Here is a 6,158-nt window from a genome sequence, read left to right as displayed (position 1 = left end):
ACACGACCGCCACCCACTTTGTGCCAATCTATACCTGTGAACCCTGCATCTTGGCACTATAAACTTTTGAAGGTTGTAATGTGTTAAGAAAAACCCAATTTTCAGAGCCCAAATGAATTAGGCTTGTTAGCATAACAGCAACATCTCGACTAGAAACAACGCAACAAGGACAATTATTTTTCTAGAAGGGAAGGACAGGCTGAACTTAGGGAGGGAAATATATACTAAGGCAATTTATGAATTTGTTAACCTGGAAGCTTGCATCATATTAACCATGGCACTTGATGTTGAACTCGCATTTTGATTCATCAAGCAGTTATTTTATAGCACATTGTGTCTCAACTCATCTCTTCACAGATGCATCAAGGTGACAAATGTTAGCGATAAGAAAAAACATTATGAGAGTTATTTGATTCAATTCTGTTTAAAGGATCTCCTTTATGTGTGTGCGGACACTCACACTCAGAAAAAGCTGAAGAAAATACTAAGACTGGGGGAAGGGGGGACATGTGTCAGCAGCCAGGCATGATAATATTTAATCAAATGCAGCCCTCTTGACACTCTCAGTTCTGATGCTGCTGCCAAGGCATGCTACAAATGTATTTCTCTGCTGGCCTCTTGCAGTTCACAGAAGATTGAGTTTGAAAAGCCTTGCCTCACTTCTAACCTATTGACTTTCCCTATTCCATGTCATAGCAGTGTGACTCAGATGAGTCAGATAAACATTTTGATCAATTCTGTGCATATATTCTAAATTTATATCAACAGATACCAGCAACTTTCTCCCACAAAAACGTTTTTTTACCTGTGTTTATATGATATATGTGCATTTTGTAAAGGATTGAAAAGCGTGGATGCAGAAGGAAGTCAATCTTTCAAAAAAAAAACAAAAAAAAAAAAAACAAACCCACACATTCTAGAGACCCTGGAAAATTCAAGCACAATGCAAGCACAGCTGGGGAAGAGGCTGTACTAAGAAATATGAAAATTTACAGACAAGATGCTCGCTGGTAATTCTATCTTTCATTTTGATATGCTGAAAATCAAAATGGCCCCAAATCAAGACATTCCAGATTCACAGCAAGGACTTCAAGAAACATAAAAGCTGAATCCAAACTTCTCAATTTCTCTCTAATAAGCAAAGTCCGTAAGATGGGATCCTGACAAATGTTCACTGTTCATCTAATTCTGCTCCCAGTCAACCACAAAATCCCCTTCTTCAGCAAGTACTGTACACATACTATTCTTAAAAATCCACCCAAACAAGCTGAAGTTTTGAGAAACTGAGATTTGGATTCTGTTTCTATGACCTAGGATAATTTATTACCAGAAAGCACAATTGCCAACAGGCTTGAAGAAGCAGCACAGCCTGACAGTTAAGGCAGCAGGCTGGAAACCCGACAGCCTGGTTTCCAAGAGTAATTATGACACTGACTTCCATGATCTCTGTCAGTACACATAGTCTGCCTTATCTTCCCTTACAAATAAAGCAAGAATAGTCGTAAGAACTACTCTTCTACTGAGAATCTGGGAGGAAAGCCAGTGTAAAACTGCTGAGTAACAGTAGTATAGTATAGAGGAGTATAGCAGCTGCTGTGAAATGCACTGCCTGCAGCATTTCAATGCCATTTTGAGAAACAGTACATGATACAATGAAGACAAGTTCTACATTTGCCAGATCTCATACTTGAGGACGATGGCACAGTCAGTTAAAACACTCGGTGAAGAAAAACAGAGCTCCTGTGCATCCATAAGGTTTTTAACCAAGTGCCTGCTACACTGGGTAGGAACCCAGGAAAACTCATTTTTGCACCATCATTGATTGGATCATAGGGCACATCATTTCACTTCTGGCCATCTTTCTCCCCTTTTTTTTTTTTTTTTAACTTGGATAATACATGGATTCCTACCCTAAAGAACTACTCTGAAGCTGTACTGTGTTCTAACACAATACGGTCTTCAATTGCACTGGGGTAGGCAAGTGTTTCAATGATAGAAAAAGTTAGGGCGTATTTCACTTTTACAGATTCATATATAAAAATAACGAGCTTTCGTCTGAGAGAAAAAACATCAGGTTTTATAAAAAGTTCAAAGCAATAATTACAATTTTATTTTTTGCCACCCACAAAAAAATGAATCACAAGCTATTTGCTGTATGACAATGGCCTTTTGTGCAACTGCTGACATGCTAGAGAGAGTATGGAGCCTGAATCTAGTGACTGACAACACGAGCAAGTAAAACATCCATCCACCAAAAAGCACTTAACAAAATCATTAGTCTTAGTTACTAAAAGAATAGCCTTACAAACGATTGTCATATGCAAATTATTCATCGCTTCTTATTTATAGCTTATGATTTTTTTTTTTTAATACCGTATGCCTGGAGATACAGGAGAAAATACTATAAAAACGTGTCTCCAGCGACGTCCTGATAAGAGGTATTATTTTATATGACAGTGGAAAAGATGAAAAATTTCCACTTATAGTGCCACCTCTGCCAGAGAAAAGCACTCACACCTTGTTTAAGCCAGTTTGTCATCTACTAACTATACCACATTCCTCATTTCTGCAGAGACTTAGCGTGGCAGCTTCCACAACAAACCCTTCCCCGGCTAGTCAAGGCACATGCACAACACCTCAAGCCTGGCCATTGTAGGGGGCGTAAACTTATAGTTTTGTCAAAACTATAACTGACATCGGATACAAGAATACGCCGATTTATAACTTTCAGTTGTGAATAAATTATGCCCTGTATTCTATAAACTGGCCTCCAAATACACCCATCTGTACACATTTTCATTTTTCTTTTCACAGTGGGAACCTGAATGGGTATGCTGTCCCCTGTCCCCTAGGACCTCCAGAAGGTTGCTCTGCATGCTCCAAGATCAACAGCTGAGGTCCACTGTCCTATTACAAATGCCCATGCCCACTGAAGCTTGTCTGGGCAGGATGCATCACTTCAAGGTAGGTGAGAGATCACGAAAGTTGCTCCCACCAGAAAAAAATAAATTCAAAACAGCCTTTTAAGGACAAGTGTGGTTTTCCTTATTATCCTTAATAAAAATTGCCATATTGCGATTCAGAGTCTGACAGCCTTCTTTAGGCTGAACGCAGAATTGAAGCTGATGGGAATTATTCTCAATTTATAGGCCTATATGTGCAAATAAAAGAGATACAATCTGGTCTGGCACCAACAAACCGCTTGTCATATTTTCCACTCATATAAAGAACTTGGGAATGAATTAACATGTCACAAATGGAAATTACTGATCAATGGATGACTGAAAGCCACTTAAATGTCTCCAGGCAAGAATCTGAATAAAATGAAAGGTATCTTGGAGAAACTCTTATTTAGACCATTGCGTATCCAATTTTAAAAAATAATAATAGGAGGAGAAGAAAAAAAAAAATCACTTAGCCTTGTTTTGTTTACTTCTATCCAGAAAATTCAAATGTCATAAAGTCAACACTAAACTGAAAAAATGAGTTTTTGGGGAAAAAAAATTACCTCTGCAGTGTAAAAGTTCTTTTTTATATGTATTGGACACAGAAGTATATGTTCATTAAAGCAGATTTAATATCAGGTCAATTAAAATTAGTACTCTTGGATCAACAGGTTAGATTAATTAATATCTTGCTGCTTTTGTCCTGAATAACTAAAAATGAATGTGTTATGTTTGGATCAGTCAGAAGTAAGGAGGATGCAAAGACGGTAAATAAATTCATTTTTAAAAATCCGTTCAAATGACAGGAACATAAAACGGCACTCTCTCATAGTTATTAAACATACCACTGAAAATTGGGGAATTAAACCATGAAGTGCTCTCTAGCTGGCCATAAATTTCAATTTTTCCCCTGCTTGGTGTATAATGATGCCTTGATAAGCGTCCTATTATTGATGCATCTGCAACATATATCCTCTTTTTGGAGCTGAAATGCTACTCTGTAGCAGATGGTGGCTATTGTGTTTACACATCAGCACTTTATGATTGCATTTTCTCACGTCTGCAGTAAAAAGAAAGCCGTAATTGAGTTTTTAATGGCTTTGCACATTGTTCATTAAGATTACATGAGTGTGTTCTGACAAATGACAGCTGAAGAAATGAGCCACTGGGAACCCCTCGTGATCACCAGACAGACCTCAGTTGATGCTGTTTCACTGTTGGCTTTGAAGAACCACGCTGTTTAAAAGTGAAATTATAGCAACCATTAAAGACTGAATGCAAACTTGAAAAGAAAGCTGTCAAAATGCTTAACTGCAAAACAAGACTTCTGAAACCTTGAAAACGAGAATCAGGTACAGAATGTTCTTTTAAAGAGCAAGATCCTTCCCAAAATAAAGGAATGGGTTTTCCAGCAGCTCCATCAGGTGCACAAGCATGTTTTAGACACAGTTTTGCTTACTTCCGAGGAACAACTCTATCTCGAAGAAAGTAAGTCTGACTTCTGTCTTTGTTAAGGTAGAACAAAGCAACACAGAATAATCCGGGTTGGAAGGGACCTCAGGCCAAGCTCCTGCTCAAAGTAGGGTCAGCTACGAGGCCAGCTCAGGTTTCTCAGAGCTCTTACCTACCGAGTCTTACAAACCTCCCAGGAGGACTGCCCAGCCTCTCTGGGAAACCTGCTCCATTGCTTGACTGCCCTCATAGTTTTTCCTTATATTCAGTCCAAAACCTCTCATTTCAACTTATACCCTTTGTCTCTCATCCTCCAGACGCTTGCTGCAGTAAAGATCCTAACTTGGTATTCCTGCTAACCTCCTTGTATGTACTTGGGGGCCACTGCTAGGTCCCCCCAAAGCCTTCCCTGCCCCAGACTGAACAATCCCTGGTAACTCCTCAGCCTCTTCTTACAGGGCAAGTGCTCCAGCCCCACAGACTTGGTGGCCTTTGTTGAACTTGCTCCATTTCATCAGTCTCTCTGATATTTTGACACCCAAAATTGGGCACAGTATGCTCAATGTAATGAGTGGCAATGAAAGGGGGACCACTTCCATTTGTCTACTATGACCCTGTCAAAACAACCCAGGATGCCATTAGCCTCCTTTGTTTCCAGAGCACACCACTGGCTCACGTTCAGCTTGCCATCTGCCAAGATCCTCAGGTCCTACTCAGCAGAGCTGTACCCCCATCCAGTTAGTCCCCAGGGCTGTCTTCCCAGGTATTGCTCCATATCAAATTTCATAATGTTCCTACCAGCCCATTCCTCCAGCCTGTGTCTGCTCCTCTAAATGGTGGCCTTACCCACAATTGTATCAACCCTTCCCTACAGTTTGATGCCATCTGCAAACAAGAGCGACCATCAGCAGCTGCCATCCAAGCAGCTTTGACCCATCTAACTGCCACCACCCATCCAGACCATAACACCCTAACTTGGAAATGTGTGAAGCTCTGTACCGCCTCTGATAGCAGCAGCCCCATGGGACTTGTTCTTCTGCAGTTCAACTACAGTACCAAGAGAGCTCTGATAACTTTATATTTAATCAAAAATATGGGGGAAATTAAGCTGTTCTAATTGGATACAAAACCCAAAATGTTCTAAGGATGCTTATTAGAATAGTAAACCACAGTATTTACCACAGTCATTTTAACCTATATATGTAAGTGAATGAGTACACATCTTTGCAGTTTTAAATGCTACATGAGAAGAAAAGTCTACCGCTACGAATCCCCAATACACAAGAAAAAAAACTGCCACACAGACTGTGGATGGATATCGAAACAAAGGACAGTTTATGGTCAAGGAGAACAAAGTTATTTCGAACAACATTAATTACATTGGCAGCTTTACAGGCATGATTTCTCACCATACTTTTCACCATCCTTTCAAGGTTATCGCAAGTATGTTACAGAGCACAGACCGCAGCACAGAGCCTAGGGGGACACCTCTGGTAACCTCCCCTACCGAGAGTTTACTGCTGGTCTTTGCCTCTTATCTGTTCACCTTTTGAGCACCTTGTCTCTTCTACTGCAGCCTCACTTCCTTTATGGAAGAGTCCTCTCAAACATCTTTTGGAAATCCATCACATTGTTTTTGAAAGTCATTTTAACAACAAAATCCAATTTACTTGCCTTTTTTTTTTTTAAAAAAAAAAGTCAAAGAACTCCAATGGATTTGTGAGGTGTGACTTCCCTTTGCAAGACTGCTTTGACTCTTTC

General features: G+C 39.9%; 1 protein-coding gene across 1 annotated transcript in view; it reads right to left on the bottom strand.

Annotated features, from left to right (window-relative positions):
- Positions 1-6,158, bottom strand: part of PTPRT (protein tyrosine phosphatase, receptor type, T) — a 342,215-nt gene that overhangs the window by 290,557 nt on the left and 45,500 nt on the right. The window lies entirely within an intron of this gene.

The sequence above is a fragment of the Pygoscelis adeliae genome, unplaced genomic scaffold (assembly GCF_000699105.1).
Source record: "Pygoscelis adeliae isolate BGI_AS28 unplaced genomic scaffold, ASM69910v1 Scaffold72, whole genome shotgun sequence".
In the NCBI taxonomy this organism is placed as follows: domain Eukaryota; kingdom Metazoa; phylum Chordata; class Aves; order Sphenisciformes; family Spheniscidae; genus Pygoscelis; species Pygoscelis adeliae.
Note: the sequence above shows the minus strand (reverse complement) of the source record. Positions and strands in the feature narration are given on the sequence as shown.